This window comes from Panthera pardus, unplaced genomic scaffold (genome assembly GCF_024362965.1).
Source record: "Panthera pardus isolate Hobbes unplaced genomic scaffold, ASM2436296v1 HiC_scaffold_7, whole genome shotgun sequence".
Classification (NCBI taxonomy): domain Eukaryota; kingdom Metazoa; phylum Chordata; class Mammalia; order Carnivora; family Felidae; genus Panthera; species Panthera pardus.
The window spans coordinates 62,050,370-62,071,153 of record NW_026527002.1 but is presented as its reverse complement, the minus strand read 5'-3'; the positions used below and the strand labels follow the sequence as shown (position 1 = coordinate 62,071,153).

The 20,784-nt window shown below is 38.7% G+C and overlaps 1 long non-coding RNA gene across 8 annotated transcripts in view; it reads right to left on the bottom strand.

The window, feature by feature from the left end:
• LOC109273229 (uncharacterized) overlaps positions 1–20,784 on the bottom strand; it is a 253,369-nt gene that overhangs the window by 193,865 nt on the left and 38,720 nt on the right. For all 8 annotated transcript variants that reach the window (XR_008419897.1, XR_008419894.1, XR_002082929.2 and 5 more), the window contains exon 3: positions 9,732–9,859. This is a non-coding gene — a long non-coding RNA (uncharacterized LOC109273229). The remainder of the gene's footprint in view (positions 1–9,731; positions 9,860–20,784) is intronic.

Below are 20,784 nucleotides of genomic sequence, written 5' to 3'. Positions count from 1 at the left end.
CAACATGAACAAATGGGATTTATTCCAAACATGCAAGGCTGGTTCAAATATATATTAAAAATCAATATAATCCACACAACAGACAAAAGTAAAAAAATATATATATGATCATATCAGTATATACAGACACAGATTTTTGTAAAATCCAACACAATCATGATAAAAACCCTCAGCATACTAGGAATAGAGGGGAACTTTCTCATCCTAATGAAGATAATGTACAAAAAATGTTACAGGTAGTGTAGGAGCCAATGGCAGGTCACCTCAAGATGAGCCACTTTGGCATGAAGACTATTTCAAGTTAAAAAAGTAAACAAAACCCAACAGATTCAGGAAAAGCTCTTCACTGCCCCCTCAACTGCCTAAAAAGAATTTAGGTAGAGGACCTGCTCCAGGAAGAGAGCTATCACCATAGATAACTACATTATGATATGAACTAGGTATGGTGGACAGGGAGGATCCTAGCAAGCCCTGTTTAATCATCCTTCTCCTTGCCCCAATTGTTTCTGAGTGGCCCAGCAAACATTTGTTTACCAAACATTTACTTTTTTTCATTCTTTTTGAGGATTGCATTCCTTCCCTTGGAAATCCCTGACCCATATCCCTTTTTCCTTAGTTCAGGATGGCAAATATATATCATTTTGCCTGTCTTTGAAATTTCCATGTCTGTGTGGTTTCTTGTATGCACACTATTAAATCAGATTTTCTCCTGTCAATCTGTTTCATCAATTTGATTCTTAGTCTGGCTAGAAGGATCTAGAAGGGAACAGGTCATTCTTGCTCCTTGACGGTAACATCATACTCAATGGTAATATACTGAACTCTTTCCACACAAGATGAGGAACAAGGCAGTGATATCCTATCTTTACTGATCCTTTTTAACATCATCCTGAAAATCCTAGCTAGTGCAATAAGACAAGAAAAGGAGACAAACAGTAGAATAGAAATTGATTTAAAAGACAGAAATAAAACTTATTCTCAAGTGACATGATTGCCTATGCAGAAAACCCTAAAGTATCAGCAAAAGCACTCTTGGAACTGATAAGCAAGTTTAGCAAGGTCATGGGATACAAGGTTAATATATATATAAGTCAATTACTTTCCTATGTATCAGTAGTGACCAACTGGAATTTGAATTTTAAAAAACAATACCATTTACAATATCACAAAAAATGCAATACTTAGGCATAATTTAATACACATATGGGAAAAATTATAAAATTCTGACAAAACAAATCAGAGGAAGATCTTGGAAAATGGAAACAAAATCCAGGTTCATGGATTGGAAAACTCAGTATTATTAAGATGGCAATACTTCCCAAATTGATTTATAGATTCAGTGTAATTCCAGTCAAAATCCCAGCAAGCTTTTTGTAGATATTAACGAACTGATTCTAAAGTTTATATAAAAATGCAAAAGGCCTAGAATAGCCAACACAGTACTGAAGAAGAACAAAGTTGAAGGACTCACACTGCTGATGTCAAGACTTATAACAAAGCTACAGTAATCAAGACAGTTGTGATCCTGAATAAAGAACAGATTCATAGATCAATGGAATAAAATAGCTTAGAAGTAGACTCATACAAATATAGTCAATTGATCTTTGAAAAAGGAGCAAAGCCAATGTAATGGAGAAAAGACCATCTTTACAAAAAGGGTGCTAGAATAATTAAAAGTCCATATGGAAAAAAAAATCTCTGCACTCTTATAGCTTTCACAACAAGGAACTCAAAATGGATAACATACAAATGTAAAACTATAAAAACTTCTATACAAGAGCAGGGGAGAGGCAGAGAGAGAGAGGGAGAGAGAGAATCCCAAGCAGGCTCCTCCACACTTTCAGTGTGGAGCTGACCTGGGGCTTGATCCCACCTACCTTGGGATCACAACCTGAGCCAAAATCAGAAGTCAGACACTTAATCCCCTGAGCTACCCAGGCACCCCAATAAAAAAAAAATTCTTAAAAACACATTTTCACTTTTAGCCACACAGTCAGGAGTTTCTCATTCACTTCAATTGCCTTTAACATTAAATATTAATTATTACAACACCATCATTACTAGTGTAGCTTCGAGCATCAACAGAATGCTTAGTGTATGTAAATGCTGTGCTAAGCATTTCATAAAAGTCCTTCAGTTGAATCCTTACAGCAACTCCATTAGGTGGATATTCGTATGTTTCCCATGCTAGGGGTGGTAACTATGAAGCTCAGAGGATTTAAGCAAATTGCCGTGATCACATTGCTGGTAAGGGGTTCTAATTTCCAGAGCAATTTAACTCCGAAAATTCATATTCACACCTACTTTGCTATATTTGCAAATTTCACTGACAGCAGTTCACAACCTCCAGGAATTAAAACAAAATAAAACAAATAAAAAAGCATAAGAGTAAACAAATGAATAAATGCCAGGCCAGCAGAGCAGCCAGCCGATTGAGTAAAGTGGCTTTGAATTCCTTATGCATTTCCCACAACAGCTTTTCACCATTGTACAGATCGCTAGTCCCCAATTGTGATCTCATTACAAACAATATTGGTTGCTGAGATGTAGACCATGCTCCCTATCACTTACTCATATTCAATTAATCTCATGAAAACTGGGAGGGGAAAAAAAAATGCTATGCCTTAGGGGCCAGAAAAATCTTAAAGGTTGTCACTGTCAACGAACTCTATTCTCGGAAAACCAGGCCACACAAGGTCCATTCTAAATGCCTTTCCTCTTGGAGGAAGAGAGAGTCTTAGGACAAAGAAGGGTAGAAGTACCCCGAAGAAATAGGTTAATCCTTCATTTTGTTTAAAAAGACTTGCATTTACCTGTCTAAGAACCCCCCGTGCATTTGTCAAGCAGGGGCTGTGACTGATGGAAAAGCAATCTCACACTGAGATTTGTAAAATCTCATACTGCTCTTCTGGCATTTTTAAAAAGGCAGAAAGCTCACAGCAGGCTAAACTGGATAGTTCCTTGCAGGTTAAAGTTGGAAACCTCTGAGGAAAGTATTTCAAGCTCTGTCTGATGTAAAAACCAGCACCAGAGCTTACTTTTAATATGGAAAATCATAAATCGCTGGAATAAATGCCTGTTTGGGATAAGCCTGGCCGCGTGAATGGAACATGGAAAACGCATACATAATTTTGAGTAGAAAAAGCGAACACATTTTCTAACTTTGAAAGTGCTGTAGAATGTTAAGCCAGGGTTCAAACTCTATGACTTCCCCTACCCATCAGCTTTCATTAATTGTACTTTCAAAGACTCACATGAAAGGAAGGCATAACCTCTGTGATCAGGTTCAGATTTCAATACAGATTCATTAGCTCCACTTCATGGATTATGTTAGTTGAGGTTTCTCTATCCCTGTTTGTGTTTTGTCCTCTGATTTTCCCAGGATTGAGAGAAGTACGTTAAAATCTTCTCTTAGTAGGGTATCTATTTCTGATCCCTAGTAGTTTCTGCTTTTTGAAAGTTGTTGCTGTGTTATTGGAGGCACAGATAATAATAATGATGACTTTTGCATCTTGTGATTTTCAGTCTTTAGTGTTATGAAATATCCTCCTTTATCTATTTTAGTATTGGGGGGCTTAATTCTGTCTTGCCTATATCAGAACCCTTGTTTTTTTTTATTGCAATTGCCTATATTTTTTATTTTTAAACTTCAAAATCATTCCATTTTAGGCATGTCCCTTTTAAACAGTGGAGAGCAAGATTTTGCTTTGGTGGACAGTCAGAAAACCATTTTTTTTCCTTTTGTAATAAGCGAGGAAAGCCTGTTATGTTTATTAATATGATCTATACGTCTGGTCTCTGTTGTGTCATATTGTTTTATGATTTTTTTTTGGTTGTTGACTGTGTGATCCTTTTCTTGCCCCCTCCAATTTTTAAGATGCATACTAAAGTACTGGGTAGTAAAATGATACAATGTCTGAGATTTTCTTTAGAACACTTTAGCCATCAAATGCGGTGGTGGGCAAGGAGAAGTAAGTACAGATAACACTGATGGCTAGTGAAGCTGGATATCGGGGTTCATTGTAGTTTCCACTTTTATATGTGTTTGGAAATTTTTGGTTTTAAATACAGCTTGCTTTTAAAACAGTTATAAAAAATAATTTCATCTTTTTCATGTTACACAAAGTTTGCATGGTTTTTATTTACTTTTATAATAAGCCAAGTTCTATCTTCATGAACATAGACCTGAAATAATGAAAACTTAAGAGCTTCATAAAGAGAAGTGTTAGTCTCTAAATCAAATAAAGACCTCCTCTATTGCCTCAAGCGCTGCAATAAATTATACATACTGTAAATGAGCACAGCTTCTTTTAAAGTTACAAGAAACAATTTTGTCTTTGTGAGAGTTTTATAACTACATCCAATAGCCTATAAAAAGCCTCTCTTGATGTGGTTCCCATGGTGACAGGACATAATATATGTGTCCATTAAATTTGGAAATGTAATGAAGTGTAATAAAAATCTACTTCAGAAAAATACACTTCTCAGCATATTTTTATTAATTAAAATATTGCATTGCGCATTTTTCATGTCTGCGTGCCTGACAGCAAATAAAAGCTTTGCCACATATTAACTGTGACTCTTGAGTTCCATCCAATATTAATTGGTACAAAATAGGAAAGGCATTTTTGCAGAGAAAATATTTTGACTGGTGGCCCAGAGTGATTAATGGGTAAACAGTTATGCCTCTTGAACTGTGCATATACTATTTCAAATGCCACCAGCAATACGGATTCTGACATTTGTATCCACAGGGACAGGAACAGACTAGAAAGTGAGTATCGTTAATCCTTGAGGAAGAAGAGAAGTTCCTCATTGTGGACTCCCTACCAGAGCCCTGCCGAGAGTATGTGACCATTTTGCTTGTGCGGGAGGCAGGGTATCAGAAAAGCAGTTTGAGAAAATCCTGCACAAATTCAACAAACAGGAACACAAGCAAAGGCCACCAAAGCCATCTCAGTACACAACTAGAGGCACAGAAGTTACAAAAAAAGAAAAAAAAAGTGGGGGATGACAGAAGAGCTGAAGAGCAATGAGCAAATCACTCTCATCTTCAACTCTCGATAGTTAGAATTTTAAGCAGACTAAGAGGAAAGGAAGGAGTCTTACTCTCAGGACGATTACTCAGTCATCTTCAAATAAGGAGCAGAACATTCTTAACTACCACCCATTTGAAACCCTCTGTGTGTCCTCGCAAATTAACAATATCCAAATGACTTTGACTACTTGAAAGCACATGCAAAACATAACTGGGGAAAGTGTACATAGCTTCCACTCACCCCTAAAATCAAGAAGAGTATGAACTGCCTCTCATATATGACATTAATCTGAGAGACATTTGCCTTTTGAGCTCTTCTGTCGTATTGCAATGTAATATCTACAAGAATTGTTCACTGACCTGGTTGCTGTTCCATGAAGAACCCGATCAATCAAACCACACTGAACAAACCACCCAACTAAAGGATTAATAAGTGGGACTCACTATGTCATAAACTTTCTCTCAAAAATATTTTGTAAAAACGCTCTTAAAAGGAGGGGTGCTTGGGTGGTTCAGTTGGTTAAGAACCGACTCTTGATTTTGGCTCAGGTCATGATCTCACGGTTCGTGAGTTCGAACCCCACATCTAGCTCTGACTGGCAGTGTGGAGCCTGCTTGGGATTCTCTCTCTCCCTCTTTCTCTCTCTGCCCCTCCCCTGCTCATGATCTCTCTCTCTCTCGCTCTCAAAATACATAAATAAACTTTAAAAAATACACTCTTATAGGATTCCCATTACATACCTACACCTCAAGACCCTAGATACATTTTCTGGAATTATGGAAAATACCTGAAAAAAAAAAAAACCACTGCTCCCACGTAAATAGAACCATACTCAAAAATGAGAGGAAACATTTGGGCACCATAGTTATACTAGACTTGTCACTGAGGGCAGAGTATTTGTATTATATCACTATTTGATGGTACAGATTTGTCTAGCCGTGGCAGTGAAAAGGCAGTTGATGGCAATACACAAATGTTTGTTCTTCTAAAGCAAATTTCTTTTCTTCCTGGTTCAGAAGGTTTTTTGGAAGTTGGAAACTCTGGGTGTTATACATATATCAAGGCAAAATGGAAAGAAAAAGAAGTGAAGAAAGGCCTTCCAAATCTGGCGGCTCCTGGGGCCATGGAGTACAGCCAATTCCCAAAGCTACTCCTTACTTAATGAGGCACCTTCCTTTCTCTAATCACGGGAGGGATACTCTACCCAAATACATCAGAGTATTCTGCGAATTAGAACTCTGGTCAGGCTTCCCTGATTCCCAACACATATACTCCAGCTCCTGATTCCCAACACATATACTCCAGCTCCTGTCTGTTCCAGAGTTTCTCTGAAGTGTTCCCCTAGCCCCTGATGCTTCATTTCACATTGAAGCACTCCTCAGATTATCTTTAATGGTCTCCTTCTCTGTGCCTGTGCACCCATCAGACTGTGAGCCCCTTGATGGTGGGAAATGAATTTTACTCTTTTCAGCATTCCACACTTGAGTACTCAACACAAAAATGTTGGCTTATATAGATGCAAAAAGTCTTGAGGATGAATTTTTAAAATACTGTTTACATATGCACACTGATTCTGTCAAATTCATAATGGCACACTTCCTCCTTTGCACCTCAAGATCACATTGTCTGGATAATAGATACAGGAGGATGTTTACATTGTTCTCGGTACTGGTTTAACTCTTTGAAATATTTTAAATATTACTAAATTGTCAACTCTGAATATGGAAAAAGAGAAAATATACATACTGAGTCTCTACCTCTGCCTACTTGTACCCATGTATTTATTTTTTTTTCACAGTATATTTTTTGAGCACCTATAAAGAATTGGATTTGTCCTAGGCATTGGGCAAGGGGAGTAGTGAACAAATAGAAATGCCCTTTGCACCCATAGAGTTTATCTTCTACTGTACTTGGGGAAAAAAACAATAAAATCATAAAACAGAGATACCAAGCAAACTCAGGCTATAATAAGCACTTACAGAGTGCTTATTATATATATATAATATATATATATATATTATATATATAATAAAACAGATGATATAACAGTGTGGCTGGAAGGAAGGAGGCACTATTTTCAGAGATGGGCAGAAAAGGCCTCTCTGAGGTACTCCAACCAGGATAAATGCAGAAGAGTGAGGGAAGGAAGTGGGGTAACCTATGAGGTCAGAGAGTGAGCTGGCGCAAGATTACGGAAGGTCTTAAAAAAATGTTGCAAGGAGTTGAGATTTTATTGCAGTGCCAAGAGAAGCCATCAGAATGTTTTAAGTAGGGAGGGGACAAGAGTTTATTTTAGGGAAGACCACTATGACTGTTGGGTAGACAATGGAATGTGCTCTGCCAAGAGGTGAAGTAGAGGATCCCTTATGAAAACTGGGCTACATTTACTCGACTTCCTTCTAATGGTTCCCAACCAGGGACACTTTTGCCGCTAAAAGGACATCTGGCAATGTCTGCAAATATTTTTGTTTGTCACAACTAGGAAAGAGGTGGGTGCTAGTGGGCAGGAGCCCCGGATGCTGCTAAACATACTACGATGCACAGGACAGCCCTATTCAACAGACAACTATTCATCTAATGGTGCCAAGGTTGAGAAATCCTAATTTGTCCTATGCAGATCTGCTCTTTGACCTCTGGGTTGCATGACAGAAGCAACAGAAAAAACAAGTTATATAAATTCTAAGGTGTGTGTGTTCATAGGAAGCAAAGAAGCAAACTATGGAGGGGAAAAAAGGCCCAATAAGAAGAAACTGTAAAACTAGACTCAGAGTCACTCCAAACATGGAGCCAGCCACTAGCCCCGCCTTGTGTGCCAAAAGCAAAGACACTTAGCTCTTAACATCAGCTGACCCCCCCTTAATTTCTTATTGCATCATCGACATGGTGAACTTCGAAGATGGAGAATACATCCAGTTATTTTTTTTAGTTTCCTTTAATTAAACTAAATGCCATCCCATTTAGACTACATTAACATTGAGAAAGTCTTGATGAATGGCATTTCTTGTCCTTGGATGTATTTTCCCTTCAATATGTTGATAATTTGCCTTCAGAATTTGATAATTTTATATTAGTGATTGGGATTAAAACTGTTCTCTATGACAATACCTGGTCCTTTTCCATTCATATGTCTAAAAGTAGAGATAGCATTCCACACTGGACAGCAATGCCATATGCTGATCTAGGTTAAGCTGGATTTTTTTTTCCATGAAGAGACTGATGCAACAGGATTCTCCCAACAAATTATTACGCTGAGTCTCAGAGAAGGTTTCACACTCTAAGGGAGCCCCTGGGATGCTGTTATTACTCTTTGAAGGACACTTGACTTTCACCGAACATCTGCCTTGTTTAATGTACCTCTGCTAAATGTGAGCACCTGAACTGAATATGTTAACCAAGGAAAGCAACTAGCAAGAAACCATTCTGAAAACCCTGGGACTTTGCAGTAGGCTACAATACAACTTAGATCCTCAAAAGAAAATCCTTAAAAATAGGTTTCAGGAGTTTCTTTTAAAGTCTGTATTTTCTGAATGGTAATAATGAGTGAACATCAACAGAAATGAATGGAAAAACAAAGATTATATATTTACATTCAAATGTGAACATTAGACCTACTGGAACAAACAGATTCTAATATGAGGCAATCCATAGGCAGACAAATATATTTAACAATTAAATACAAGTTAATGCCAGTGAGGGTGGCAGGATGGTTACTCTGACACACTACTGGGGCAGGGTTACAAATTATTACCAATAATTATTAGTATTATAAAAATATTTGTATATTATTATCTGCATAATTTGCTTTTGTAGAAGCATCTCACAATAATTTTTTGAATAGTTTATGCCATATAATCTGATGGCTACCCTCCTAACTTCCCTTCTATCCTGAGTGATCAGAGAAGAACACAAAGATTAATCAATGAGGGTACTTGTTGCAGAATTATTAATAATAGTGTGAAATGGTAACAACAACAACAAGCAATTCAAATGAATTATGGTTAACCTCAATTAGGAAATATTAGTAAGTCATTAAAAATGAATTTTTTAGACAAACATTCAGGATACTAGTGTATCCCTAGACCTTCAAATAGTGCCTGGTACATGGTATTACGCCCTCTAGATAGTTGCCAAATGAAAGAATATAACTTTAGGGGAGCCTGGTTGGCTCAGTCAGTTAAGCATCCAACTTCAGCTCAGGTCATGATCTCAGAGTTTGTGGGTTCAAGCCCCACGTCAGGATCTGTGCTGACAGCTCAGAGCCTGGAGCCTGCTTCAGATTTTGTATCTCCTTCTCTCTCTGCCCCTCCCTTGCTTGTTCTCTCTCTCTCTCTCTCTCTCTCTCTCAAAAATAAACATTAAAAACAAAAATTAAAAAAAAAGAAAGAATATAACTTTAAATGGAAAAGGGCACAAAAATCACTTTTTTCAGTATAATCCACATTCTCTTATAAGCATACTTTAGATAGATATAGATAGGGAGATGGACAGACAGACCTGTACCAATGCATAGAAAAAGATCAGAAAGGAAATACTCAGACTTTAAAATGGTTATTTTGGGGTGGTGAGTTTATACATCATTTTTATATTCTTCATTTCTTCCTTTATTTTAAAAATCTTCTACAATAAATATTCACCATTTTTAGAATCAGAGTGATCTTTTTAAGCATACATGAGAAATATAAATCACTATACCTTTTGGTGGTGTTTCTTACTGGACTTGACTCCACCTCTCTAATAGGATCTTTTAAGTGTTATGGGATCAGTCAATTAATGTAGTTTAATAAACATTTGCTGACACTCTGTTAGGTGTCTTCCATGATCTGGGGACACATGAATAGACAATAAAATTCTTACTCTTAAAGATATTACAATAAATACAAAGTTTTATTAGTTATGTTTTTAATATAAAGATAATACAGTTAGGATAAAACAGAAGAAACCTTCATAATGGAAGTAAGTGGGCACAGGCCACCATGAGAGAGTAAAGGCAAGAAGAGTCTCTTTGCCAACCTGAGGGAGACCAGTTCTAGAAGTGAAGGAAAGGAAATGAGCACAGGAGGAGACCAAGTTGGCATGCGGCCAAGGAACCAAATGAGACAACACCTGAGATGTGAAGTGAACAGACAGCAAGGGTAGCTTTGCTTTTTGGTTTGTATTCTAGTCACATCTTCGTTTCTACCCAAGGAGAAATGATAAATGACATGTCTATTGCCTTCGCCAGCCGTAAGGCCAATTTACCCACCCCCCTCTGCCTGACTTTGTCAGTAAAACCCCCCTCTCTTGGTTATATCTCCACAACCCTGATCATTCCATTCTCCACTTTTTCCACATCTCCAAATCTTCCAGCTTTCTTCCCTGCCCAAGAAACACATTCCATAATGTTTTTGACATTTTAAGACAGGGAAAAGCATTTTAAGACAGGGAATTCATGACTGAAGCTGCATAGAGGATCAGTTCAAATAATTAAGTAACTAGTAAGATGGTAACTTTCCAACAAGACCCCCGCAGCCCTTCTCTGCTTATTGTCGTATAGAGCACGAGTGATGGATTACCTTAATACCAGGCCCTTTGCATTAGTAAATACCAAGTCCAATGGGAATAGCCCCAGGTAAGAAGTATCTCCAGTAAGGGTCACACCAACATACACTTTATTCAACAGCCACAGATACAGTATTTACCAATTTAAGACCATGTGGCCAATAGGAATTTCATGCATTTTGTGGTATAGTATATAAATATGAAACTAATGTGGACATTCTTTTAATTTTCTTTTTTAAACACAGAGTTCAGAAATAATTCAAAACATAAAGCAGCATAACCAATATGTGGACTACAGAATGCTAGTTTCATGCGATTATAATGGATGTTATAAAAAAAATGAGGATCCTGGTTAAAAATTCTGGGAAACACTAGGTACAACAAGTGTCTTTATCATTAGTCTTGAACGAGTCAAGGCAAATTGAGTTTCTCCTAGAAAATGATGAGATAGGTAATATTTCCCAAGTTTATGTGACCATAGAATCTCTTTGCACAGGTTATTTTGCAGGTCTAGAGTTCTCTTAGGGACCATACTTTAAAATTTAATCATAGTACCACATTAGATTTTAAAATTACAGAATCAGATTAGATCTCTAATCTCTGTCAGGAGTGATTTCAGAACAACTGTCCTCAATAGTGTCTGCACATTAAAATCACACGAGAGAGGCACGTGGGTGGCTCAGACGGTTAAGCATCCCACTTCAGCTCAGGTGATGATCTCTGTTACGATTTCATGGTTCATGGGTTCAAGCCCCACGTCAGGCTCTGTGCTGACAGCTCAGAGCCTGGATCCTGCTTCGGATACTGTGTCTCCCTCTCTCTCTGCCCCTTCCCTGCTCATGCTCTGTCTCTCTCTGTCTCTCAAAAATGAATAAATACATTAAAAAAATAAAAAAAATAAAATCACATGAGAAACTTAAAAAATTTCCAATGCCCAGCCCTTACTTCAAATCAGTCAAATCAGAATCCCTGGGGCAAAGACCAAGGCATCAGTATTTTGTAAAGCTCTGAGGGGATTATAATGGGCAGCTGGGTTGAGAGCCGCCACCTTGGTGTCTCCTACCAATGCAGGACGCTCTTCTTAAGGCATCCCTGATATCTTGGTGTTCTAGCTTTTCAACACGGTGAGCCTCTGTGGCCCCTTGTCACAGCAAAACATTCCTCTGCTATGTTAAGTACAAGACGAAAGCCACTGTGTCTAAGATAACATTTATCTCAGTAATATCTTATATTGCTAAAACTGTAGGGCACATGCTACATTCCTATCTCCCATCAGTAAATGAAGGGCCTATTTTATTTTTGCCCCTTAGTAGTTTGAACATAGCGCTCCACATAAAATTCCCACAAAGGGAAAAACAAGCCTCACATTTATTAATAAAGTTCTAACAGCAAATATTGAAAACCTGATATCCAGACAGAGTACAGAATATTAACTGTGACATGTAATATTTAAGGGCAGAAATTTTTTATTAATATTTATATACCTAATATGTACAATCGAGAAGTCTAAATAGCAGAGATGCTTTTTGCATTATGCAGACACGGGCCCAGTGAATCTCTCCAGCCTCCAGGGCACAGAGTAAGACTGCCTTGGAGGTGGGAGCTGACACAGGACTCTTTGCCAGACTTTGCCTTGGTAGGAGCCTTAATTAATTTTATTTATAGTTCTACCAAGTCCTGCTCTGTTTCTTCTCATTGAATTACTTGGAATGCGTGTTTAGTTGTAAGGCAGTGCTTTTGGTTGAACAGTGAAAATAAAAATACTTGAACTCCAGGGACTCCAGCCACACAAATAACCATTCAAAACTTGGAACCTAAAATGATATGCCTTTGAGTGAACGGAGCAAAAACCATTCTCATAAATGATACCTCCCAAATCACTGTCCCCAATTTGGCATGAGTCGTGATGCTATAGGCCATTCTGTTAAAATGTGTGAACAGTTTAACTTCTAGCTACCCACGGATTTCATGCAAAATTTGCACCAAAGAAAACAAAAACACCTAGTGCTTTATCCTTAAAACTGAAAAGGTTTATGACAAGGTAGTTACATTATTTATTTGAATAACAAAATAAAGCCCAGTATCAACCTGACTTGCAAACCAGCTATCTGATCTTAGAGTCACTAATCTTTATTTCCTTCATAAGCCAATTTCCTTTATTATTTGCAATGCTAATGACTGTTTTGATTAAAGAATTAGGGATAGAAATGATAATGCTGTATAATTAAGTATGCAGATTTGGAGCTTTTTGCTTTTAAATGCAGTGTATTCAAAGAGCTAGATCTTGGTACTAGATAATTTGTGAAATTATATATTGCATTAATAATGTGCTGGAATAGTTAGGGGGCTAAAAATTTCACGATTATCCCACACCCAATAGTTGGTGGTCCATAAATATACCAAATGAATCTAAGTAGGCCTTTAGAAAATCCAATTTATTGAATTAAGTATGAGTTTTAATAGCCCAATAAAACATAACTGAAAGAAAAATATTGCATGTTACACTGCCCAACTTCGGCATAGCAATTCATTGAATTTTATCTCTCAACAAAAAAATAAATACTATAATTATTTCTCATGACAAATTTGTATCTAATTTAAATGATACTCCTTTGTGAACCTGAGAGTTTCTATGATAATGGAGTAAAGCTATCTGCTTGTTAGGTGTTTTAAGACTGAAATATAAAAGGAGCCTCAGGGAATGTGTAGCACTTATGCTAAAGAAGAGGGAACTGGGAAAGCAGCTGAGAGGCTGGGGCAATTTACGGCTGTGTTTAATTTTGTGGTTGGGCTGCTGTCACACAGAAGAGGGACTGAACTTTCTCAGAAGCTTCTGAGGCCTGCAGAGCAAATAGATAGTCTGTAAAACAACTTACGGAAATCTTTTCAAGCAGTCAGAATTATTTCAAGAATGGAAAATCCCCAAAAGGAAGTGAGTCTTTCATTAAAGAAGCAATCAAGTCCAGGCTTGAAACACACAGGCAGAAATACATGAAGAAGAGATGTGGCATGGGAATCAGGAGTCAACTGGATTACTTGCAAAGTCTGGTTCTACCCCGAGGTCCTAGAGTTTTCTGAGATTAATTACAGCCAATTGGGAAATATTAAAAAGCCAAGGAATTTAAATGAATTATTTAAAATACCAGAAATCAGAATCTAAAATGAAACTTTTAACTCAAGGTGCAGGCACTGGAAGACACACAGATTTTTGTAATTAAATCATTCTCTATTAAAAATCTGTACAAGTATTGTCATATTCCTCTCTCTCTCTCTCTCTCTCTGTGTGTGTGTGTGTGTGTGTGTGTGTGTGTGTGTGTGTGTATGGAGACTTTTTGGGAGTGGTCTTTTTTGATATTTCAATCTGAAATCTATCAACTATTAGATACCTACATGCTTACAGTTGCTATCTCTAGCATGCAAGGTCATAGATGATTTTTATTTTCTTCTTTTTGCTTATGTTAATATATTGGTTTTCTTCAAAGGTCCTGTTGGGGTGCCTGGGTGGCTCAGTTGGTTGAGCGTCTGACTTTGGCTCAGGTCATGATCTTGTGGTTCATGGGTTCAAGTCCCATATTGGGCTCTGTGCTGTCAGTGCAGAGCCTGTTTCTGATTCTCTGCCCCCTCCCCCCCTTGTGTTCTCTCTCTCTCTCAAAAATAAATATACATTTTTTAAGAAGTGGCATTTTTAGGGGCACCTGGGTGGCTCAGTTTGTTAAGGCTCTTGACTTCGGCTCAGGTCATGATCTCATGGGTTGTGAGTTCAAGCCCCGCATCAGGATCCATGCTGACAGTGTGGAGCTTGCTTGGGATTCTCTCTATCTCTCTCTCTCTCTTCTCCTCCCCACTTGTGCTCTCTTTCTCTTTCAAAACAAATAAATAACTTAAAAAATTGTTTAAAAAAAGAAAATAAAAATAAAAAAGGGTCATTTTTAATTGAGAATTAATAAATTTCCATAAAATATTAGATGTTTTGACTACATGTGTACATTCACAGAATAAAATTAAAAACTGAGACACTTAGATAATCCTTTATCAAAGCCTCCTTTTGACCTTAGTTATCTGGGTATTATGTAAAAGAAAAAGTTTAAGAACCTAAATTAAGGGCACCTCGGTGGCTCAGTAGGTTAAGCATCTGACTTTGGCTCAGGTCATGATCTCGTGGTCCATGAGTTCGAGCCCCGAGTTGGGATCTGTGCTGACAGCTCAGAACCTGGAGGGATTCTGTCTGTCTCTGACCCTCCCCACCTCATGCTCTTTCTCTTTCTCTCTCTCCCTCTAAAAAATAAACATTAAAAAAAGAAAGTAAATTATAATTATCTAAATTTGTTCTTTAATTTCTCAGTGAAGTAGCCTATGTATTCTTTCATCTGAAAGCTCATACAAATAAATAAAATCAGCATTCTGGACACACTTTACTGATAGAGAGCACTGTCTTAATATCTTTCACAATATAATTGCACACTGAGGGGTATTTTAAATTTCATAATATTTTAGTTTAAAATTAAATCATTGTTGATAATTATTTAGGATTATAATAGCAACAACTGTACTATAATCATGGGGGTAAAAAGGTACCAAGATTTAATTCTGGTAAAATTAAGTATTTTACCAAGCTATTAGCATTGTAGTCAAAATTAAAGCAATAGCCACATGGTGCAAGTTCAGAGAAAAAAAGTATGATTTATCTGCTGCTCCCTGCTAATATTAAGCAAGAGAACTTACAGAAAAAAATCCATAATATTTGCTGTGTACCTACCATCTAAGTACTCTATTTTCAAATTACAGCTGTCTTCATTTAAATGTTGTGACTGACAGTTAAAGATATCACAGAAGGCCCTCCAAAGGGATTCAGGCACCATAATTGCAAGATTATTTGAACCTTCTGGAAACCACTGCATTGGATAACTCAGCTCCCAAATAAAGTCTCTAGTGTCTACCAGCCTTCCTCAGTGTGTAACTCAATTTGTTGTTTTAGGAGACTGCAATTTTGGAATCATGCCAAGGAAACTAGTGTGCCATTAAGAAAAATATGATTCTCTTCCTGTAGGGATAGAACCATACACACAGGTGAGCAAACAGCTAAAAGCAGCTACCGTTGAGGAAAAAAAAAAAGGTAGTGACACCAATTCCTTCTGCGAGCACTTGCTTCATTCTCTGAGTCCGTATCCTTCCTCCCACCCATACTCAGAGACAATTGGTCCCCTCCTGCAGACTCAGCTTTATTCTCCAGGCCCTATGACCAATATGATCCTTCTTCAGAAACCATTAAAAAGCATTTAAGTTATCTCAAACTTTAAGTCAACTTAACTCTGGCCTGCCATTGGTCCTTTGTCTAGTCTGATATGCAGCCTTTTCACCAAGACTCCCATCTTTCATTTCTGTCCTGATCAATGATTCCTGCCTTGTTCTTCTGCACCTAGCCATCTGCTTGAAAACCAGGTCAGGAAGCCAGTCTTTCTGACGCTGGGACCCAACACTGCCCTTGTGCTTGAAAAAAATTGAGGCTCCCACATGTTTAAAAAGTAATACAGTCATGAGCATGTACATGTATGCATGTGCAAACACACAAAACTCTTTTTTTGGGTTAAATGTATCTGTATCTCCCTATTCCATTGAATCAAACACTCTAAATCTCATCTGTGCCATAAGATCCCATTTAAACTATAAAATAGTTCAACCGTTCCCTTTCACAATCACTGCAATATCTTTGCTTTGGGTGGTACAAGAGGTAAATAGGCATGTAGCCACCATTCACTTTCAGAAGTGTGGTTTAATCTGCATTCCCTCACTTGCCTTCCCAGTACAGGATACTAGTGGATACCCCTAGCTGGAGTATCCACAGCTCTCCTTTCACGCCTCTGCTTTACTAAACATATTTAGGATGAAGTCATAGACCATAAGGCAAAATTGCTTTGGGATCTTGGTAGCTTCCACTACCACCAAGAAGAATCCAGAAACACACTTGTGACACTGGTGGATATTTGGGAGAAATGGTTATTTTGCATGCACTACAGTATGGTTGGGCCACAGTGATTTACTTTGTAACAGGTAGAACAAGAAAACTGCTCAAAATTGTTCTGTTGATGTATAAAGCATACCATCTGCTTTGCTGCTGTCTATTAAGTCTCTAAGAACATTAGAAACAAAATTTGGAGTTAGCTTGAACTAACTCATTTTAAACTAAATTATTTTGGGAAAAGCAGGGAAGCACTGTGCTCTCCGAAGGGCTGAAAGCAACTCACGTGGGGAATTTTTACACCAAAATGATAACATAACTGAATCCCTTGAAGAGCCCAGTTGAGAACTGACTTTCCTGGCAACTCTTGCCTAGATGATTTCATCTTGTCTCATGGATTAATTACAAGCTCATGACTCCTACATTTAAACCTTGAGCCAGGGGCGCCTGGGTGGCTCAGTCAGTTGAGTGTCTGACTTAAGCTCAGGTCATGATCTCACGGTCCGGGAGTTCGAGCCCTGTGTGGGGCTCTGCGCTGTCAGTTCAGAGCCTGGAGCCTGCGTCAGATTCTGTCTCCCTCTCTCTCTGTCCCTCCCCCACTCACGCTCTGTCTTTCTCTATCAAAACATGAATAAATGTTAAAAAAAAAATTTCAACCTTGAGCCCAAACCTGTCCCTGACCTCCAGGCTCACTACCTAACTGCCTCCTCTGTTACCTTACATGATGTTTATCAAGCATCTCACAACAAACACATCCAAAATGGAGATAATGTTAGTCCTGAAATCTTTCCTTTCTTACTAAATACCACCTCCATTCTTCCAGGTATGCAGGTACAAATCTCGATTTCTCTCACACTCAACCTATTAGCAAATCCTATAAGCTCTTCCTTTTAAATACCCAGAATCTGATCCCTACTTACCATCTCTACCATGACAATTCTGCTGCAAGCAGCACCATGTCTTGCTTGGACTAACACAGCTTCCAACCTATGGCTTCCCTGCTTCCACTTTTGCTCCTGCATGTATTCTACACAGAGCAGGCAGAGGAAGCCTTCAAAAGGTAAGTCGGATCGTGTCACTCCTCTGCACAAACCCTTGCAGTGGCTGTTCAATCCATACAGCATAAAATCCGGACTCTTCACCAAGGCTTATATGAAGCTAGCTGGTCTACACCTCAACCTTCCTCCGTCCCTCACCTCCATTTTCCTGCTGATGCCCCCTCTCACTCTCCCCCTTACCCACTCTTTTTCAGCCACAAGGGCATCCGTGTTGCTACACCAAACACACCCTCATCCCCGGGACTTTGCCATGGTTGTCTGGAACACTCTTCCCTGATATCTGCAAGTCTTGTTCCATCACTTCCTGTAGGTCTCCGCTAGTATAACCTGAAGGATGCCTTTTCTTTTCTACATAAAAGCATGTACATAATAGCATGTCACACCCATATCACTCCTTGTTGCCTAATCCTGCTTCATTTGTCCTGATAGTATGTAATTTACTTATTTATGTACTGCCTGTCCTCTCTCGGAGGATGTAAATGGCCTGAGGGTAGGGACTCCGCATTCTCAGCATCAAACAGTTCCTGAGACAGAGCGGGCACTCACTATGTATTCGTTGGTTGATTAAATGAATGAAGAATGTACTTTTTTGTCCCTACTCTCCCTCATAATGGAAGCCTGCATGTTTGTACATCCTTGCACATCATCTGGAACACATCAGACCGTGATCCAGGCTTTCACAACGTCCCAAGGATGGAAAATCTGGAGTTAATCATCCTTTTCAAATTGGCACTGCCCTATGGGCACTTTATCATCCTTACCCCTAAACTGCTGGAAAATCCAGATTGAGCAATGACAATGTTCTCCTCAGGAGCCATTTGCTGTTCATAAAACTCTAAAAAATAGCATCTATGGAACAAAGAGTCTGATGCAATGTTAGAGATACATTATCCTGAACAGCTTAAGATGGCTTCCAGGAATAGGATGTACCACGTAATGGCATAATCGCCTGTCTATTTCTCATTAAAAGGGGCCTGAAAGTGCACGGGCACCAAACATTTATTTCTAAAGCTCTTTTGTGAAGTTGTTCTGATAGATGGATGTGAGTGTGTAAATGAGAATAGAATAGAATTTCTAATAGCTTAGAAAATCCTTAAGATACCACATCCCTTCTGAATGTGCAATTAGAAAATAAGGTAGTGGAAAATAGAGGGAAGAAATTACTGCAGAGAAGACAGCAAGTGAATTTTAGACAAATCTTACTTTTTCAGAATGGAGTAAATGATTAGAGCAAATATATTATTATATTTTTATGCATTATGTATGTAAAGTGCTTGGCTCAGAGGAGGCACTATTTAGTAGTTATTATTTTATTCTCTGTGATAGTGGTTAAGATCACAGACTTTGAGGTCAGATCCACAAGGGTTAATTCTTAGGTGACACTTACACCCCGTGGAACTGGACCAGTCACTTAGCATCTCTGATCTTCCATTGTCTTATCTAGAAAGTGGACATAACACCCTTCTCATGGAAGGACCAAATAAAATATGCATATAAGGGAAAGCATATAACGCAGCATCTAGCATATAAATAACAATAACATTTTTATATGAACAATAGGTAAAATGGCAGGCATCACAGGAAGAGATTGAGAAGAAAGAGGGGTATCTAAAGGATGTTGTGCTTACTCTTCCATTCTTTCAGGTCTCTGCTCAACTGCGTATGACAGGAGATTGGAAGAGCTGCTAACAAAAGAAAAGGCTTGGACTCCTGTTTCTCATAAAGTATGGAGTGGGGATCATTTCCTTCTCTTTGCCAACTGATTTGCTGCCTGCCTTCACACTAACTTAACAATCCTCCAAGGGTTTGATAAGGCCACTCTTCCCTAGGAAGCTCAACCTCTTAGAAATAAGGTGGGCACATCCTTTGTCACTGCTCCAGTCCTGCCAGTTCCTCCCTTGCAGGGAGGTTGTAGGTTGGCTCTACTCATGACACTCCAATCCAAGTACACTTGACTAGTTTTCCAGCACCTTGTCCTCTGGTTACAGAAGACTCCTCATTCCTCCCTGAAGAAAGAGGCTGGTCACAATCCAGCCTGTGCATCACATCCCTGTGAAAAACCTGCTGTCCTCTCCACCAACCACAAACACAGATGATTTCTGACTCCTTTGCCTCATCTGTTTGCCTTATTAGAACTACATCATGCCTTCTAGAACCTGCATTGCCACTGCTGGTTCATCTGCAGCACAGGTTAGGATCCGACAGACCTGATGTCTACTTCCCACTCCCCATTTGCTAACGTGACCTTGAGAATGTTATTTAATGTTCTTAAGCCTCAGTACCCTTATCTGTAAAATGGAAATAATCATATCTGAGAGGATTATTCTAGGAATTCAATGAGATCATGGAAACAAATGTTCACTCAGTGCTATCACATGACAAGTGTTTTATGGGCACAGTGTCTGGCACATAGAACTCCGTGAGTCATCAAAAAAATACTTATAAAGCATTTATTATGTGTCAGGCATTGTAGTGGGAGCTTGCGGTTCAATAGAGGAAGTAACACTCAGTTCTGGCATTCAAGAAGCTCCAAGACTATCACTGGGGTGGGTGAGAGAGTGTTGGTCGGGAGAGGTGGGGTAGAGCAGGCATGATGTGGATGGATGTATAACAAAAGCTGCAATCACACCACAGTGTGGTAGGTGCTATAATGGGGTGGGATTATAAGGGACTAGGCACCCTGAAATCTTGAAGGGGCAAAAAGGAGTTTTGGGATTCAAGCTGAAACCTCAAGGGTGACCCGTAATTAGCCACCCAATGGTGGTGGGGGGCAACAATAGAGGCAGGAGAGATGATAAGGTTGGCGGGTAGGTTGGTGCTAGGGGAGGCAGAGGATGAAGGATATTCTTGGCAGGAAATGTGCAGAAATCTGGACACAAAAGAGAGCATACTGAGATCAGAGAGCCAAAACTATGTCAGTATGGTTCAACACAACGAAGATAACCAATAATACTGAATAAATTAACTAGCTAAGTAATTGGTTAACTGGACTCTCCACACTTCCTACCCTCACTAAGCTCTGATTGCACTTTTCTGCTATATACTGCATACATTTGAAGACATTTTCACATCCAGTGGGAAATAAGGGCTAAGAGCAAATTCTCTGGACTCAGACTGCCTACGCTCAAAGCTTAACTCTGCTACTTACTAGCTGTGTGACTTCAATTACTTACCTCCAGTTTCCTCTCTCATA